This window comes from Balaenoptera borealis, assembly GCF_965194805.1.
Source record: "Balaenoptera borealis genome assembly, chromosome: 4".
Classification (NCBI taxonomy): domain Eukaryota; kingdom Metazoa; phylum Chordata; class Mammalia; order Artiodactyla; family Balaenopteridae; genus Balaenoptera; species Balaenoptera borealis.
In genome coordinates, this window is record NC_138861.1 from 3373429 (window position 1) to 3393896 (window position 20468).

At 43.8% G+C, this 20468-nt stretch overlaps 2 long non-coding RNA genes across 5 annotated transcripts in view; one reads left to right on the forward strand and one right to left on the reverse strand.

Moving 5' to 3' along the window:
• The window catches only part of LOC309628373, a 351833-nt gene extending 334967 nt beyond the window's left edge, over positions 1-16866 (forward strand). The window contains exon 2 of the long non-coding RNA XR_014244463.1: positions 13976-16866. This is a non-coding gene — a long non-coding RNA (uncharacterized lncRNA). The remainder of the gene's footprint in view (positions 1-13975) is intronic.
• LOC309628364 lies at positions 1-20036 on the reverse strand. 4 transcript variants are annotated; one of them, XR_014244448.1, is made up of 3 exons: positions 19822-20036; positions 17024-19137; positions 1-9581 (listed from the first exon to the last, which is right to left on the reverse strand). It is a non-coding gene; the product is annotated as an uncharacterized lncRNA (long non-coding RNA). The 4 variants fall into 4 exon arrangements; XR_014244449.1 differs by having other exon boundaries at positions 17024-19581; XR_014244450.1 differs by having other exon boundaries at positions 17024-19249; positions 19337-20036.
• Between the last annotated feature and the right edge of the window lie 432 nt (positions 20037-20468).

Sequence of the window (20468 nt, forward strand, 5' to 3'; positions counted from 1 at the left end):
CTTCCCTGGTGGTGCAGTGGTTGAGAATCCGCCTGCCAATGCAGGGGACACGGGTTCGATCCCTGGTCCGGGAGGACCCCACATGCTGCGGAGCAACAAAGCCCGCGAGCCGCAACTACTGAGCCTGTGCGCCTAGAGCCCGTGCTCCGCAACAAGAGAAGCCACCACAGTGAGAAGCCCGCGCACCGCGATGAAGAGCAGCCCCCACTCGCCGCAACTAGAGAAAAGCCTGCGCACAGCAACGAAGACCCAACGCAGCCAAAAATTAAAAAATAAAATAAAATAAAATAAAATAAAAAGAAATAATTTACATGTTCAAAGAATATAATCAAAAAATGAAAAAGGTATAGAGTGAAAAGCCTTCTGGCCACTGAAGAAATACTTCAAAGATTTCCACCAGAAAATTCCAGCTTTAGGGGAAATCAATGCTACCATTTTCTTAAGTGTTTTTCTTGAGCTTTTCTGTGATTATACAAACAAATATATATATATATATATATATATATATATATATATATATATATATTCCATCCCGTTTTTACACACTGTTCTACACCTTGCTTCTTCTGATAAACAGTATATCCTGGTAATATCTCATTCAATGGCATAAATATTTCCTTGTTCTTTATTACAGCATGGTACTTGATTGCATGAGTCCATCGGAACAAACCCTTATAGATGGAAATTTAGGTTTTTTCCACTCTGTTCTTACTGTAACAGCACTGCAATAAATATCTGCTACAGTTATCAATTTGCTCATTTACAAGTACATCTGTTCAATAAATTCCAGCTAGAGGAAGTGCTGGTCAGAGGTATGTGTGTGCCTTTGATAGATATTGAGAGATACTGTAAACTGTTTTATGTGGGGGCTGTATCGATGTACGCCCCCTTGAGCAGTATACCTGTCTCCACCAGACTGTCACCATCAGAGGTGTTATTGATCTTTTTGATCTTTGCCAATCAGATAGGAAGTGCCTTATTTTGCTTTAAATGGATTTTCTTATTAATCCCTATAACAATAAGTACTATTATTATCACCATTTTATATATGAGAAATTAAAGCTTACAGAAGTTGGGATACTTGCTCAAAGTTACTCAGATAAAATGTGGAAGAATCAAGATTAAACTCACCCTTGTCTGTGTCTTAAACAAAACTCCTAACCATTAAGGAACACAGCCAAAATGTCTTGAAACTTAAGTTATATTTCTTATAATTATTTTTGTTGATTCAGAACTTAATTCAAAAGGTGCAGAAGGATTTTGCAGTATCTTAGTGTCAGTATTATCACTATAATTATCACTGAACAATAGATGTGTGTCCTAGTTTAAAAAGCATCCTTGTAGATAGAAGGCAGGTAAACCGGCTTCAGTGGTCTCATGTGCTATCACGAATTCTGAAAAATTTCACCCCACCCCCCAAAACTTCAGCCCTCATAATCCACACCCAGTGGCTTGGTTTCACAGCTAGTTGAACACAGAGGGATGAACTTATATTAACTGAAATAAAACTTCATTCAGCCTAGGATGCTGATGTCACAGTAACATGCTTGAAACCTAAAAGATAACACGAGGATTACATAGCACCTTTCTTCTCCATAGTTCAAAGTGCTTTGCAAATATTAAGTTCAGGTCTTCCTCACATGTTGATGGAGTAAAGTCTGCAAAACAAACAACCAAAACCATGTGACTATTCCCTGTCACCTCCTGACTTTATTGGAGAGATGGTATGTGGGGTGGAGAAACCAACTAGATGGGAATCATGTGCTCCCATCATTCCAGGCTGCAATTTGGAGACCTCACGTATGCCGGTACTGGTGCAGGTTTGACTTGTTTGCAGCTCTCAGTGGCATGTTTGAGGTCTCTGCCTGCCTGGAGAGGTTTCACAAAGAGGAACCACTGTCACCACAAGCTCAGCTCAGAAGCCATGAAGTCTGCCCAAGAATCCCCTGGGAGGCATTTCATGGCAACGGAGAAAACATGAAGCATTCAACAAACGGTGCGGGGCAAATGGGGGACCATCTGAAAAAGCAATAAAGTCGGACGTGTAATGCACATCTTGTACCAAAATGAATTCCAGATGCATAAAAGATTTAAATGTAAAAGAAAAGTTATCTCAGATGGGAGAGGGGTTTTATAGTATGACGCAATACTCAGAACCCATAAAAGAAAATATTAATGAAATAGACTTCCAATTTTTAAAAATTCTGCATAGAAAAACCCATCATAAATAAAGTCAAAGACAAATGACAAGCTGGGAACATTTTATTCTGTAGACTGAAAAAAAAATGCACAATGTGAGAGTTGTGAGCTAAGTTTTATTTGGGGCAAAAGGAGGGCTATAGCCTGAGAGACAGCATTTCAGAGCTCTGAGAAACTGCTCCAAAGAGGCGGAGGGGGAGGCCAGTATATACGTGACTCTAGTGAAGCGGGACATGCAGTCAAGCACACATTTTGGCACAAGGTTGCTGCTAGTCACGAGGAGCAGATGTCACCGTTGGTGACTTTAGTGCTTTTCCAGATATGAGAAGATGCAAGAAACGAGGTTCATAAAATCAGCTCCTGAAAATATCTAACTATCTGAAGACCTGTTCTGCCAGTTTTTCCCAGAGCACAGAGGGCCTCCTTCCTGATCTCCAGCCTGAACTCCTTTCAGTGGGGGGTTGAAGGTCAGCAGCTGCCGTGCTGCGTGATTTAATCCTTGTAGAGGTAGATGGCAAGTGCCAGTTTGTAGTTGGCAATTCCAACTATTATCACAGGCAAGTACTCATTTCTGTAATTCAAAGAGCTTCTACAAAGTAAATGAGAAGACCAACATCCTTAGAAAAGTGGATGAGGAATCTGAACTTACAGTTTTCAGAAATGGCTCTTTTTTTTTAATGTTGTAGTAGCATTTGTATTTTATTTTTATTTTTATTTATTTATTTTTAATATCTTTATTGGAGTATAACTGCTTTACAATGTTGTATTAGTTTCAGTTGTACAACAAAGTGAATCAGCTATACATATACATATATCCCCATATCTCCTCCCTCTTGAGCCTCCCTCCCACCCTCCCTATCCCATCCCTCTAGGTGGTCACAAAGCACGGAGCTGATCTCCCTGTGCTATGCGGCTGCTTCCCACTAGCTAGCTATTACATTTGGTAGTGTATATATGTCCATGCCACTCTCTCATTTCGTCCCAGCTTCCCAGTCCCCCACTGTGTCCTCAAGTCCGTTCTCTACATGTATGTCTTTATTCCTGCCCTGCCACTAGGTTCATCAGTACTGTTTTTTTTAGATTCCATATATGTGCATTAGCATACAGTATTTGTTTTTCTCTTTCTGACTTACTTCACTCTGTATGACAGACTCTAGGTCCATCCACCTCACTACAAATAACTCAATTTCATTTCTTTTGATGGCTGAGTAATATTCCATTGTATATATGTGCCACATCTTCTTTATCCATTCATCTCTCGATGGACACTTAGCTTGCGTCCATGTCCTGGCAACTGTAAATAGTGCTGCAATGAACATTGTGGTATATGTAGCTTTTCGAATTACGGTTTTCTCAGGGTATATACCCAGTAGTGGGATTGCTGGGTCATATGGTAGTTCTATTTTTGGTTTTTTAAGAAACCTCCATACTGTTCTCCATAGTGGGTGTATCAATTTACATTCCCACCAACAGTGCAAGAGGGTTCCCTTTTCTCCACACCCTCTCCAGCATTTATTGTTTGTAGATTTTTTGATGATGGCCATTCTGACCAGTGTGAGGTGATAGGTACCTCACTGTGGTTTTGATTTGCATTTCTCTAATGATTAGTGATGTTGAGCATCTTTTCATGTGTAAGGCCAGACAGTATAAAACTCTTAGAGGAAAACATAGGCAGAACACTCTTTGACATAAATCACAGCAAGATCTTTTTTGACCCACCTCCTAGAGTAATGGAAATAAAATAAAAAATAAACAAATGGGACCTAATGAAACTTAAATGCTTTTGCATAGCAAAGGAAACCATAAACAAGACGAAAAGACAACCCTCAGAATGGGAGAAAATGCTTGCAAATGAAGCAACTGACAAAGGATTAATCTCCAAAATTTACAAGCAGCTCATGTGGCTCAATATCAAAAAAACAACCCAATCCAAAAATGGGCAGAAGACCTAAATAGACATTTCTCCAAAGAAGACATACAGATTGCCAGAAATGGCTCTTAAACTGATGTTCAAACTCTCACGTGAGAAAAGAAAGGCAAATTAAACTACACTGTGATAGTCAAGAATTCGAAAGCTGTTAACAGCCTCAGCTAGCCAGGCTCTAGGGGAAACCTGTAGGCTCATGCTGGTGACAGAAATTTGGTCAAATTCAGGATTTATGAAAACTCAAATGCTGATGCTCTTTGACCCACCAATTCCACTTCTCGGGGAACGTAATGTTGAAGAGGGTAGTCAGGAAAGGATTCGATGGAAAGGCAAAGTCTGAGGGAAGTGAGGGAGTGAGCTGAGCTGATGCAGCGGGAAGACCAGCCCAGGCAGAGCACCTAAAGCTAAGATGAGTGGAGCGGGGGGAGAGGGAGGAGGAAGAGGGATGGGGAGGCAGAGGCAGGCGGGTGGTGGGACAGCAGGAGGGCCAGTGTGGCCAGAGTGGGGAAAGCAAGGGGGAGACCATGCGGGAGATGGCAGAGAAGTTTTGGGGGAGCAGGACAGAAACACACATACACACATATATATACACATCTGAATATATACATATATATTCTTTTTCAGATTCTTTTCCATTATAGGTTATTACAAGGTATTGAGCGTAGTTCCCTGTGCTGTAGAGTAGGTCCTTGTTGTTTATTTATTTTATATATAGCGTTGTGTAGCTGTTAATCCTAAATTCCCAGTTTATCCCTCTCCCCCTTCCCCTTTGGTAATCATAAGATTGTTATCTATGTTTGTGGGTCTATTTCTGTTTTGTAAATAAGTTCATTTGTATCGTTTTTTTACATTCCACATATAAGTGATATCATATGATATTTCTCTTTCTCCGTGTGACTTACTTCACTTAGTATGATAATCTCTAGGTCCATCCATATTGCTGCAGATGACATTATTTCATTCTTTTTTATGGCTGAGTAGTATTCCATTGTATATATGTACCACATCTTTTTTATCCATTCTTCTGTTGATGGACACTTAGGTTGCTTCTATATCTCGGTTATTGCAAGTAGTGCTGCTGTGAACACTGGGGTACATGTATCTTTTTGAATTACAGTTTTGTCCGGATATATGCCCAGGAGTGGGATTGCTGGATCATATGGTAACTCTATTTTTAGTTTTTTAAGGAACCTCCATACTGTTCTCCATAGTGGCTGCACCAATTTACATTCTCACCGGCAGTGCAGGAGGAAGGAGGTTCCCTTTTCTCCACACCCTCTCCTGCATCTACTGTTTGTAGACCTTGTGATGATGGCCATGCTTACTGGAGTGAGGTGGTGACCTGCACTTTTGGAAGCTCACCCTGACTGCTGTGCTAAGAACAGGGAGTGGGGCGGAGCAGTTAGGAGCCATGGGGTGAGGCACGAGATGACAAAGGGTGGCATCAAGATGACAGCAGTAGAGGTGGTGGGAAATATCCAGGCTGTGGGTGTGTTGTGAAAGTAGTCACTCGGATTTATGACAGATTCTGTCTGGGGTTGAGAGAAAGTCTAGAATGATTCTGAGATTTCTGACCTGAAAAACTGGAAGGGTGACGTTCTATCAACTGTGATGAAGGAGTCTGAGGGGGAGCAGACCGGGAAGGAGCTCAGGTGTCCTGTCACAGACGGGACCATGCTGAGGTGCTCGTTAGACACGCAGATGGAAATACCAGCTCAACCGCTGGCTATACGAATTTGGGGCTTGGGGGAGGGACCCGGGCCAAAGCTCTAAAACTAGGAAGTCAGCACGTATGAAATGGTCATCAAAGCCTGAGAACTGGATGGATGAGGGCATCAAGTCAGTGCACGTAGAGAAGGGAAATGAAAGAGAATCCTCCAGTGCACCAACACGTAGAGGCAGAAGTGGTCACAGGAGCCGCAGAACAGGCTGGGAAGGAGCAACAAGCGAGGCTAAGAGCAGAAGCCAAGGGTGGGGTCCTATGAGCCAGACAAAGGGGTCACCAAGGGGGCACAGTGAGAAGTCCCCACACTGCCCGTGGAGCGGGAAGAGGGGCCTGAGAATGGGCCATTCCGTCCGTCGTAGGGACGTGGGTCGCCAAGGAGCCTGACCACACACAGTCTTAGATGGTAGCAGGGTGAACGTGAGACCGAGGTGGGGTCCAGAAAGCAGAGAATCAAGCCTCAAGGTGTTACTACCACTCAGCCAGAAAAAAGAATGAAATAATGCCATTTGCAGCAACATGGATGGACCTGGAGATGATCATACTAAGTGAAGTCAGCCAGACAGAGAAAGATAAATACCATGTGATATCACTTATATGTGAAATCTAGAATATGACACAAATGAGCTTATCTACGAAACAGAAACAGACTCAGAAACATAGAGAACAGACTTGTGGTTACCAAAGGGGAAAGGGGGGGAGGGATAAATTAGGAGTTTGGGATTAACAGATACACACTACTATATGTGAAACAGACAATCAACAAGGACCTACAGTATAGCACAGGGAACTATATTCAATATCCTGTAATAAACCATAATGGAAATGAATATGAAAAATATATATATTATATGTATTCTGTATGTATATAACTGAATCACTTCTCTGTACACCTGAAACTAACACATTGTAAATCAACTTCGATTTTTAAAAATGGAAAAAAAATAGCTATTACTATCAATTTACAGGAAATATAGGAGAGAAAGGAACATGCTGGACAAAGTCATGAGGATGCAGTAAGCCGAATCCAGAACGTGGGGACTTCCACGGGGAAAATGAGCTTTGTATAAAAAACCAGAAAACATAAATGGCATGAAAAGAGGGGAGGGGAGAAACTGTTAGAGTCGAAAAACCGCCTCTAAATACAATATGTTGAGTGCCTGAGTTGAGCCAATCTGTTATAAAGAAAAGATGTTTTTGAGACAAACTAGGAAATTTAAACCCTGATCATGTATTTATTGTAGAATTTGTTGTATGATATTGGTATTGTGACTGGCATTTTTTAGAGTCATTATCTGTTAGAGATGTACAGTGGATGATTTACAAGTGAATGATACGACATCTGGGATTTGGTTTAAGATACTCCAGATTTAGGGAAGGCGGGTGCATGAAATAAGATTGACAAAATGTTTACAGTCTTTGAAACTGGGTAATGATGTATGTCTTTCTACCTTTGTGTATGCTTGAATTTTTTCAAAATAATTTAAAATAAAAAGACAAAAGCTAAATTCAAGACATATAAAAAAGCAGCAGCAGAGAGCTGAAGGGATAGCCAGAAGGAAAGGGGCGCTTGAAAGGCTTTTTAGATTTTTTTCAAGGTGGGAGAAATAAAGGAACATTTGTATGCTATGGGGAAGGTGAAGCAGAGAGAGAAAATGCGATGGTGCCGGAGAGAAGGGAGAATGTCTAGGGCAAAGTCTCTGCCTAGAGAAGAAGTTTTGAGATCTGGTGCAGACGTGGAAGAACGGACCGGTCACCCACAGCAACAGGAGGTGGGCACGGGCGCGAGAGGCTCGGGACATAGGAGACAGGCGCGCCTTGAAATCCTGGAGCTCTCAGTTCCCTCAGGGAAATAGAACGCAGGGTCACCAGCCGAGCGTGAGGCTGGGGGTGCCCTGTGGGAGGTCTGGGCAAGGAGGATGGTTTGTCCCGGAGGGCGGCCGAGGGGGAGGGATGGTGTGATTATCAGGCAGCGTTCAAAGCCTACTGGGAGTTCAGTGGCCAGAAATTAAAGTGAGCCGGGTCAGCAAGAGTTTTTCTGTGGCCGGATACCGTGGATGAGCGCAGGGGAGGGAGAGGTGGAGCTTCAACCAGGCTTGTGGTCCTGCCAGGGGAGTATTCAGACGAGAGAGAACCAAGGGCGTTGAGAGCTGTATTCCTTAGAGTCAAGCTAGGCTGCTGTAACGAAGCAATCCAACATGAATTCTGAGACTTAAAGCAGATTTTAGGTCTATTTCAAGCCACAGGCCGAAGTGACCATTCCAGGTCACTGGGTCCCAGCTTCAGAGGATCCTTTAAGGGGCAGAAGGGCGGGGCCTTCTCTCCTTTGTCTTCCGTGGTAGGGCTTTGTTCCCATCTGAATCGTGGGTACTGGGAAGCAGGCACACCTTTACCCGTTATCAGGAGGGGAAAGAACGCATGAGGAGAAAGCACTGCCCTTGCTTTAAGGGCCTAGCCTGCAGGGGTCGCACATCACTTAGGCTCATATTCCGTTGGTAGAAGGTTAGTCCTACGGCCACATTTAAGTCAAGGAAGCCCAGGAAACGTAGTGTATATGGCCAGCTGTGTGCTCAGCTATAATTCTAGCATTTTGGAAGGAAGAGGATGGATAGGGCAGGTGGGTAATTAGAACTCTCCGCAAGGGGGTGAAATAGTGATTGACCAAGGACAGTGTGCTAGGTAAGGAGGAGAGAGGGGTCCGGGGGGCTGAGGCGTGACCGGGAGGTGGTGGGTCGAGGCGCTGCAGACCTCAGCACAGGGAGAGGGTGGCAGGGGCCAGAGGCGGCAGGGGTGACAGTGGTGGTACCAGAGGATGCTGGCCATTGAGAGTACGAGGTCAAGCTCTAGGGTGTGATCTCACGGTGCATGACTGACCCAGGCAAAAGCCTAGGAAGAAAGGAAGTCAAGGGGCTGAGGGCTGGAAATCTGAAGTCTGAGCCAAACGGATATTGAAATGACTTAGAATCATGACAGGACTTTTCCTGGAGACAAGGACCCGGAGCCAGCTGCTAAAATCTCTGAGAAATAAGGGCAAAGGGCAGTGAGGCACAGGGGGTGGTGTATCTGATGACCTGAGATTCAAAGCTGGGGTTGGGGGGAGGGGAGGAGTTTGAAACTGGCCTCAAGGAGGAAGGAGACCCCAACTCCACGACACGCGGCTTACGGGACCTCAGCTCGCCGACCAGGGGTTGAACCCAGGGCCATGGCAGTGAAAGCGCCGAATCCTCACCACTAGGCCCCCAGGGAACTCCCCAGACATCCTTCTTAAAAGAAAATTTTAAATGATCCTTAATGTTCAGTGAAAATAATGTTTCAGGAACCCTCACAGGTGGAAAAACTTTAGCATTTTTCTCAAAGCCTTAGGAAATCAGAAGCAAATATTTATCTCCTCTGGATCTCTGAGTGAATCCACACTGGGAGAATTTGTCTAATATCCAGGTCATTTTGTCTCTTTAGTTACAAAAAAATATCAAACAGCTTGTCAAATCTGCCATGTGGTATAATCAAGCCGCACTATCATCCAGTTTTAAGGAACTATAATTCTTTTGAATCCTTTCCAAGAATCTCTCCCAGATTATTCCTGTCGCGTTTCTAGTTTATGAATCAGGACTTTCATTCATTTATTTCTTCAACAAGTATTTCTTTGCTTAGCAACCGTTCCAGCACAGCTTTGTCCTAGGCACTTAGGAGGTTATGAGGCAGTCCATTTCCAATCCCGCATGGGTTTGCAATCTATTTGGGATGGCAAGAGGAAAAACAGAAAAAGGAAGGGAGGGAGGGAGGGAGAGACAGAGGAAGGAAGGAAGGAAGGAAGAATGCCTTTAAAGTGGTCAAAATACATGTATCTTAAATTCAGAAAAAAATATGCGAAACCCATGAAACAAAAACTATGAAACTTCATTGTGGGACATGAAACAAGGCTTGCAGAGGTGGAGAGACTTGCTGAGTTCCTGAATGGGACGACTCAGTATTGGAACAATATCAAATATGCCCAAATTCATCAAAAATGCAGTGCACTTCAGTAAACATCCCAACCCAGATTTTTACAAAATTGACAAGTTGATCATAAAAATGATTGGGAAAGGTAAATCAGAGCCAAAAAATTTTTTTTATGAGAATGAGAGTAAGTGAGGGACTTAGCCCTTGACAGAAATCAAAATATCCTCTAAATCTATAATAATGAGAGTCTCACAATTGACTGGAAAGGAAAAAACAAATACGTAGAAGAGAATAGAAAGTCCATTAAAAACAGTTGGAAGTTAATGCTAACTTCTAACAGTGAGTTTTTCATATGTTGGACACCAGTCTAATTTTTAATGTTTAGAACACAGTGGTTTTTTTAAAATTTGACTTGGAAAAAATTATAATGCTGTAACAAAATTCCTTCCATTCTCATCTACTTATTTATGTAAATACAGTTTCTCAGCGTTTACATCTATAACAACAAAGGAAAAGTATGAATTAATGTTGAACCTGTCTGATTCTTGCAATGAGTAATATTTATCCATAAGAGTGAATAAGGTGAATCTTAGCTTTATCTGTCATTGAGAAATGCATTTATAGAACAATTTTATTTTTTATGTTTAAGAATTATAAATTTTTGTTATATTGATAAATTTTGAACTAGAATGATAGAATATTTTTAGAGCTTCATTAGCCCAGAAAATTAAATTTATATACATATTTTGTTACAGAGTACAATTGAATAATCAAAGATTTTGAAGTATACAAATTGTTTTACATTAAGATAAAATTATGTGGGAGAAGTGAAATAGAAATATTAGTTCAAGGATATCAAAGAATGATGCAAAATCTTTGCCTGTTAAACAAGAGGTATCATGCAGATTTCATTTGATATTTTATTGTACAGTATATTGATATAATTGTTTATGTGATTGTTTTTCTGTACTAGTTTGTCTTGTGAGAGTAGTTAAAAGGATAAGATTCTAGTGCCAGACTGATGGTTTCTAATCATTGCTTGGCTGTTCATTAGCTGTGCACAGCTACTTAACTGCGTGTATCAGTTTTCTCATCTGTAAAATGGGAGTGGTAATACTACTTCCCTCATAGGGTTGTTGCCAGGGTTAAATGAACTAACAACAAGAAAATGCTTAGGACAAGGTCTTGGGACACAGTAAGTGTTACGGATGGGCTTGCTATTATTTTTAAGAAATAGGGTGCTACACCTAAGAATATCAGAGATGACTGATCTATTAATAACAAACATCTGATATGCAAATTGGCATACAATCTGCTTAAATAACTAACAATTGCCATGCTATATGTTGTTATTCATTCAACAAATACTAGGGGCTTCCCTGGTGGCGCAGTAGTTGAGAATCTGCCTGCCGGTGCAGGCGACACGGGTTCGAGCCCTGGTCTGGGAAGATCCCACATGCCGCGGAGCAACTAGGCCCGTGAGCCACAACTACTGAGCCTGCGCGTCTGGAGCCTGTGCTCCACAACAAGAGAGGCCGCGATAGTGAGAGGCCCGCGCACTGTGATGAAGAGTGGTCCCCGCTCGCCGCAACTAGAGAGAGCCCTCACACAGAAACAAAGACCCAACACAGCCATAAATAAATAAATAAATAAATAAATAAATAAAAATTAAAAAAAAAATACTAACTTGGCTACTGATTTGTGCTGGTCTATGTGATGTATCTTTTAAAAATATTTTATACTTTTTATAGTCACTAAAATAAAAAAGTAACTGCTCTAACTTCTTAATGTATAGCAAGGTTTAAAGAAGACGTATGAATCCAAATTTAATTCCTTCCAGCAATTAATCTAAAATCATATTTTGCTGTCTAGTTTAATCCAAATCATAAATCATGAACTCCTCTCATGTTTTATAAAGACAAAAACGATCTTTAAAAGGTTGAAAGGTTGGGGCTTCCCTGGTGACGCAGTGGTTAAGAATCCACCTGCCAATGCAGGGGACATGGGTTCAAGCCCTGGTCCGGGAAGATCCCACATGCCACGGAGCAATTAAGCCTGTGCGCCACAACTACTGAGCCTGCGCTCTAGAGCCCTCGAGCCACAACTACTGAGCCCGTGCGCCTAGAGCCCGTGCTCTGCAACGGGAGAAGCCACTGCAATGAGAAGCCCGTGCACCGCAACTAAGAGTAGCCTCCACTCACTGCAACTAGAAGAAGCCCGCACACAGCAACAAAGACCCAACACAGCCAAAAATAAATAAATTAATTTAAAAAAAAAAAAAAAAGGTTGATAGGTTAAATAAATTTGAGAAAGGCTGGCTTACACCATAAAGTTACTAAAATGTTGAATAAAAGTACAAGGTTGTCAAAATACCTGCATTAACTTTTCTAGTTGGACTCCAGCACTATTTATGCAGCATTATTAGATAAAGATACTGAATGACAACATATGCACGTTTTTTTCAACTGAATAAAATTTAACTGTAGGCTTGGTCAACGTCACTGGTAGGTGCCAATGGGTCCACATTAACTTTTTCAAGCCACTAGAGTTTTTTTTTAATTGAAGTATAGTTGATTTACACTTGTGTCAGTGTATCAAGCCACTCGATTTATATTCAATGCACTGCAGTACTAATGCACTGCTATTCTCCTTGGTAGTGTGCTAAGCAATGGGCTGAAAATTCAGCCAGTGCTTTCCAGTCTATAACATTAATGAGTTTTACAAAGTGTTTAACTCACTACAACAATAATTAGCTGTGCTTTTGACCTTAATTAATGAATGGAATCTCAATTATTCTTGGAAGGAAGGCAGACACAGAACAGCAATGTTTAAACTTTTTTGGGTTTGGGGCCATCAAAGAGAATCTTAAAAGTATGGTCTCTCTCCAAAAAACTGCACATTCTTGCAAGACTTTGCGTAGAATTCTAGGGGATCTGAGTGATGTTTCTCAAAGTATTGTCCACAAACCATCTGCATCCAATTTTCTTTTTTTTTTTAATTAATTAATTTATTTATTTTTGGCTGCGTTGGGTCTTCGTTGCTGCGCACGGGCTTTCTCTCTAGTTGCGGCGAGCAGGGGCTGCTCTTCGTTGTGGTGCGCGGGCTTCTCATTGCGGTGGCCTCTCTTGTTGCAGAGCACGGACTCTAGGCGTGCAGGCTTCAGTAGCTGTGGCATGTGGGCTCAGTAGTTGTGGCACGCGAGCTTAGTTGCTCCGCAGCATGTGGGATCTTCCTGGACCAGGGCTCAAACCCATATCGCCTGCACTGGCAGGTGGATTCCTAACCACTGCACCAACGGAAAGTCCCTGCATCCGAATTTCTTGAGGTTCTATGTAAATTTCATTTCCTGAGTCCCACTCTCACTAGATTGGAATCTCACAGGATCAGGCCCAGAAATAGGACTTGAACAATGTCCACAAGTGAGACTGTTTAAAAACAAACTTTACTTTTTATCAAAGGAAAACACACACACACAAGCACATACATATCTATCATTTAAAAAGTCAAATAGTGTCCAAAGAAGATATACAGATTGCCAACAATCACATGCAAGGATGCTCAACATCACTAATCATTAGAGAAATGCAAATCAAAATTACAATGAGGTATCACCTCACACCAGTCAGAATGGCCATCATCAAAAAATCTACAAACGATAAATGCTGGAGAGGGTGTGGAGAAAAGGGAACCCTCTTGCACTGTTGGTGGGAATGTAAATTGATACAGCCGCTATGGAGAACAGTATGGAGGTTCCTTAAAAAACTAAAAATAGAACTACCATATGACCCGGCAATCCCACTACTGGGCATATACCCTGAGAAAACCATAATTCAAAAAGCTACATATACCACAATGTTCATTGCAGCTCTATTTACAATAGCCAGGACCTGGAAGCAACCCAAGTGTCCATTGACAGACGAGTGGATAAAGAAGATGTGGCACATATACACAATGGAATATTACTCAACCATAAAAAGAAATGAAATGGAGGTGTTTGTAATGAGATGGATGGAGTTAGAGTCTGTCATACAGAGTGAAGTAAGTCAGAAAGAGAAAAGCAAATACCATATGCTAACACATATATATGGAATCTAAAAAAAAAAAAAAGGTTCTGACAAACCTAGGGGCAGGACAGGAATAAAGATGCAGACGTAGAGAATGGACTTGAGGATACGGGGAGGGAGAAGGGTAAGCTGGGACGAACTGAGAGAGTGGCATGGACATATATACACTCCTAAATGTAAAATAGATAGCTAGTGGGTAGTAGCCGCATAGCACAGGGAGATCAGCTCGGTGCTTTGTGACCACCTAGAGGGGTGGGATAGGGAGGGTGGGAGGGAGACGCAAGAGGGAGGGGATATGGGGATATATGTATATGTACAGCTGATTCACTTTGTTATATAGCAGAAAACAACACACCATTGTAAAGCAATTATACTCCAATAAAGATGTTTTAAAAATAAAATAAAAAGTCAAACAGTACTAAAAGGCTTTATAATAAAACCCAGCAGTCTCCAGCTCCACCCTTCCCCACAGCCAATCCCAGCCCTACAGGTTACCACCTTCAACCTTTCTAGCTAGCTTCACTGATATCTTCCTCCATATCTTTAAAAAGTTACATGCTTCTGTCACTGTTTCTTGATTTGCCAATTTAAGTCCTTGTCTCTTGACGTCCCGCCATTGTGAATAAATACTAGACTATCCCTCCCTTACCCCGACCCCACTTTTCTTCTTCCCTCCCCCAGCACAGTTACATATAATTTTTGTTAAATCAATAGCTGATGTTACATTAGTGAGACTATATAAATATCGGTCACTCAGTGACCAAGAGCCAAGTAATGCACTGCGACCACACTTTTTCTTTTCCTGCACACGCTTTCTTTTTTTCTGAAGTTAATAATTGCCTCATTTTATCATTTGTTTGGTTTTCCAGCTACCTATTGTTAATTTTCCCCCAACGCTCCAGCATCTCCGCCATATACTTATTAAGAATATACTCCTTACACTCGAAGACTTCCGTTCTGTTTTTCTTAGCCACCTCTGGAGCCCTTTCCCTTCTCCTGTCCCGAGCCTGTTGTTTTCTAGAGGTCCTGGGTCGCCTTTCCTGCCACCTAGCTGCTTTTTTTCCCTAGTATCTTCTTGCCTGTATCTTCTCTTTTCTTGTTTTAATCCTCTATTTTGCTAACGTACATCTTCCAGCTGCCTGAAAAAGAATGGAGGCACAATGTTTGAGAACTCGTGTATGTAAAAGTGTGTGTATTCTACACTACTGATTTATGGTTTAGTTTAGTCAAGGATCCTAGGATGAAAACAGTCTTCCCTCTGAACGTTTAAGGTGGCGCTCTGTTGTCTGTCACCATCAAGAGCGGCTAGAAACGGCTCTGATGCTGTTCTGAGTCCTGTTCCATTTTTTGATTAGCTTTTCTCTCTGAAAGGTTTTACAGTTTTTTTTCCCTTATCCAAGATGTTCTGAAATTTAATGATGAAATGTCTTGAAGTTCAAGGACATGTCTTGCTCTGGGCAGGCCCTATCCATATGGGGACACCTCCCCTTCAGCTATGGGAAAATTTCTTTTATTATTTCTTTGGTGATTTGTTCCCCACTGTTTTCTCTGATCTCCTTTCTGAAGCTCCTATTAGTAAGTCTCTGGATAGATTCACCTACATTCTCATCTTTCCTCGTCTATTTTCCACCTTTCCCAACTTTATCCTTCAGTTCTTTTCATTGAATATTTTATTTACATCATATATTTAATTTTCAAGAGAGCTTTCTTGTTGAGTGTTCTTCTTTCATCGTTTCCTATTTTTGTGTTACAGGCATATCTTGCTTTGTCCCTTTGATGCTATCAATCAATTACAGCTTTGAAGTCCTGTTCTCCTTGCATTGTCTGTTTTTTCCAGATCCCTTTCACTTCTGTGTGTATTTTCCTTACCATGTTGCAGGTGTTCATCACATGGTTACTGATTCCTGGACTGCCCTTCATACTGAAGAGTGAGATTCTAAACATTTTAGAAGAAATTCTCCGTGTGGAGCACTGATTTGTGAAATCCACAAGCAGGTGCTCTAGTAGAGAACCGGCCTTCCACTGGGCTCCTGCCACGGCAGATGCCTGGAGAGCTTTTGTGTGCCGCCATCCTCTCTCTCTGGCCAGGCACTCACCTGATGCCCCTCTTTGGCCCACGGATGGATAGACAGTGCCTGGTAGTGCAGGGTGAGGACAGAAGGGCCCTGGGGCCTAACTAGTTCACGTGTAGACCTTCACCCGTCCTTCAGGGACCCTCACCTCCCAAGTGCGGAGGCTTCAGCGCCTCAGGGGGGCTGGCCCGCGTCTTCACCCTTGGGTTTGAACTCCTCCTCTCTGACCAACTAGTTACTCCTCCTTCATCCACTTTCCACCTGCAAACACTTGTCCTTGGCCAAACGTTTGTGGAAATCTCTCCTGACCTTTGTCCTCGTTCCTTGCAGGCCGACACTTTCTTATTCCTTTGCTGTCGTTTTAGTGGGCTTTGAGGAAGTGGAGGTGGGGCAGAATGCGGGTGGGCAAGTTCCCGTTTGAAGCAGAATTCCAAAGTAATTTTTGTGCAACAAACAGGGAAGGGTCAGTGGCTAGGGCGCAGGTGGCATTGGCACACCAGATGACCACTGGCCAAATACGAGAACTGGATGAATTCAGGTAGAATTCACGATTGAAGAGCAATGAAGTGTGATGTCTGTTGAACTACTCACTTAAGCGGTCATCAGACCCCCAAATAAAATCCCTGTCAAATGAACAAGTGAACAAAAAAGAAAAAAAAAAGAAAGAAAAAGGAAGGAAGTAAGGTCACACACATGTTATGTGTAGCTATTTCTACTTACCCAGCTTGCAGATGGACACATGACCATATCCATCTTTGTACCTTCCTGCATTCTCTAAATGTTACGCACTGTGTTTGAGTGTGAATGAGTGTGTGCGAGAGGGTTTCTGTATCATTCCCAAGACCTCACCTCTGGAGGTGAAATAAAGTCCACAGAATCTGAAATATGTGCCTGAATTTAAGTGCCTGGACCAAAGTTACACACTTTAGAGGCATTAATAAATAGGTAAATATTACCTGAAAAGAAACTATTTTTTTTTTAAAGTTTGGAAGAAGGAAGTGTCTTGTGGGCAGTTTTTTAAACAGAGAAATAACAGTATCAGATCAACATTTTTACATTTAATTTGTTCAAAAAACCCCACATCCCCGCTACCGATTACCTCACAGAATCCACGTACGGAGCTGGAGATGCAAAAATCCATAATCCTCGGTCCTGTCAACAGTTGTATTCATGGCCAGTTAGGGTAATGTTCCTTCAAATGTAGGAAAATATGCAATAAAAATTGAGTTTGCTATGTTTAAATTCTTATTAAAATTTAAAAACTATTTTTCACACAACTATGTATAAAATAGACAACTAACGAGAACCTACTGTACAGCACAGGGAACTCTACTCAATGCTCTGTGGTGACCTAAACGGGAAGGAAATCCAAAAAAGAGAGGATATATGTGTATGTATGGCTGATTCACTTTGCTGTACGGCAGAAACTAACAACATTGTAAAGCAACTATACTCCAATAAAAATTAATTAAAAAAATTATTTTCACCATTCCTTTATTCTTGCCTCTTATAAATGATTTGCAAAATGACATCAAAATATGAAAACAAGAGAGGAGGTCCACTGGTGATGACTGTTCCCCTGGTACAGAGAGTTAAGCAGGTAGGGTTTATTTGCCTCGAATAACAAGCAATTGAGGACAGAAAACAGGACCCTCTCCTATACACTGCTTTTGGCTTCAGATACTAGCAAATTATCTCACTGAATGGGGAAGGTCAGCCAGGGTACAGGGACCGTGGCTCAATAACGTTATCGAGGGACACACCTCCCTGCTCTGGCTGGTTTCATGCTCAGGCTGCAGCAAAAGAGCTATCGCGTTACCTGTAGACATACAACCTCCAAAGGAAGGGAAAACCCCACCTCCCTCCTTATAGCTCTCTATGAAGAGTGCAGAAACTTCCAGAACGCCTCCTTCCCCTCCAGCTCCTTTCCCTCTTGCCTCCTGTTCCCCATTAGCTCATTCCTGAGCTACCACCTTGCAAAAGCAACGGATTTCCCGTAGATCTTTCAGACAGAGGCTGGGGACAGTGTCGGTCTGCCCTGAGGCACGCAGGCCTGGGGGAGGAACGGACACCTGAACAAAACTGGGCTTCTGTTGGGAAGAAGGGGGTAACAGGTATCGGGTAGGCTACAGGCTCCAGGACATACTAATTTTGGAAGCAAAACACCTAAAGCAATTTACAGAACTCACACTCAGATCGGAGGGGAACGCTCACCGGGACTCAGAATGGAATAGGACCAGGAAGTCAGCCTTCCCATCTGAGACCTATTCTGCATCTCCAGACCCTCAGGGTACTGTCTGAGTTCCTCCTCCTCTCCACAGCTGCCTGCAGGAGCATCCAGCGGATTATTTTCCAAGACGGAGGATGAGGTGGATGAGACTATGGAAGGACCAATGCTGGAGCCCGGGACGACGCCAAGCCTCAGGGGTGAAGCAGTGACCAACGGATGCCAGGGGACACAAGGGGTTTCTGAAGAGGCCCGGAACAGCCAGGAGGAGAAACAATGAAGCTGAGGTGCAAGGGCTGTCTGGAGCTGTCTCCCAGAACTCGGCTGGTTAGGATTTTTGTAACACTTAAAATCCAAAGCAAGAGAGGTGAGGCCAGAACCAGGATGAGGAACAACGTGGAGTCGAGAGGAAGCAAAGTGGGAGAAGGGCACCATTTCAGTTCCTTTTTTCTCCCCTAACTGAAGTGTTGTCTTTAGTTGTAAATGCACACTATTCCTTTAGAGTTGCCCAGTCAGGTCCAAAATTGAGAAAGATGGCGGGGCAGGCTGAGTTTTTAATTGTCTCTTGTGGATGATCCCACAGACTTGGACAGGGGTGGGACAGAAACAGCCCTTGCAGGTGAGGAACAAAGGACACCACAGCAAATTCCTCTTTGGTACGCTGTTGCAAGAGCTGCTAGGCACACCACGAGTATGCAGATTTTAGTTTTAAGAATAAAAGACATTTTCTGACCAAGGATGGGGTAAGGAACGGTGGTGTGTGGCCGGCCATAATATGACCCGGGACCTTGTCTTAAAAAATCACAACAGATGAGACCAATACCTGAAATACAGGATACTGATCAATACTGGCAGTCCTGTGAGGTAGATGCTTTCAATAAACAGAGAGAAACACCAGAGCTGCAAATCAGGGTTCTGTGCAGACGCCAACATGGAAAAGGATGAACCAGCATGAACATTTAATTCACCACTTTAATGGTAAAAATCTGAAGGAAAAAAAAAAAATGACTGCGTTTCAATTTCTACCACCTTTCCCATACTTTTGTGAAATTTCAGCACATCTTCACTCACAGCTAGTTTCCCACCAAGGCCAGAAACCTACGCAATAAAAAATGATAATGCAAATTAAATTGGGCCCAGAAGAGATATGTTGGATTATATTTCTATTCATGGAAATACATTTGCCTTTTTGAGTCTCCAGGAGTCCTCCTTCCAACAAGTCTAAGAGAATCCAGGTGAAGCGCTCAGTGACCGCGGCTCATGGTGTGGGTCGGGATCTCACCACCGTGGAAAAGCTGGGCAGCCAGCGCTGGAAGGCTGGGCCCTCACACCGCAGCCGGGAGTCCTCACAGACCCAGGGAGGGGCTGGCAGGTGAGTGAACCCAGGTACCACGGTAAGTCCTCCCTTCCCCACACCAAACACCGTCTGCCTGGTATCAGGTTAGGATGTGCTCTGTTACATGTGTATTAGGAAAGTAGTCCCTTGTTCTAAAATAGCTTAAGTTTCTAAATCTACGTAGTGAATTCCACGTGCAACTTTTTACGTAACTATGGGATGGTGGCCCAAGATGCCAAACAGCAAATTACTCGACCAAATATTTAAAAAACCCAAAACCTCACAAACGCAAACCCGGAGAACTCTCACGTGGATCCGGCACAAGCGCCAGTACCTTGGGTGTCGCGAGATTCCGTCCAATCAGCCTCTGAGCGGCGACCTCGTGCAGGAAGCCCGCTCCCCGAGCGCACGCCTCCCGCGAACGAGCCCGCGCACCTGCACAGGCGACGGCTCAGGTTCAGCGGCTTTGTCTCAACGCGACAAAGACCCGCCCTGCAGCTCTCCGGGGCTCTGAGGGACGCAGCGCCCCGGGGACCCCCGCCGCCTTCGGAGCCGCGCCCCCCCGCCCCCTCCCACGGGTCCCGGCCCCAGTCCCAGCGCCGCCCCAGCCCCGCCCCAAGGGACCCCGGCCCCAGTCCCAGCGCCACCCGCGCCCCGCCCCCCCACGGGACCCCGCCCAGCGCCCCCGCCCCCCCAACGGGACCCCGCCCAGCGCCCCCGCCCCGCCCCACGGGACCCCGGCCCCAGTTCCAGCACCACCCCCCGGCCCGCCCCGCCAAGAGACCCCGCCCCGCGTCCTAGCGCCCTCCCGCCCCCCCGCCCCAACACCACCTCCACCCCCAACTCCATCCCCCAGCCCTAGCCCCCGGGTCCCCACCCCCTGCCCACCAGGGCCCCCACCCAGCTGGCCCCGCCCACAGCCCTCGGGGCCCCCGCTTTAAGCACCGCCCCCTCCGCCCCCCGCTCCCGCCCCCTTTAAGT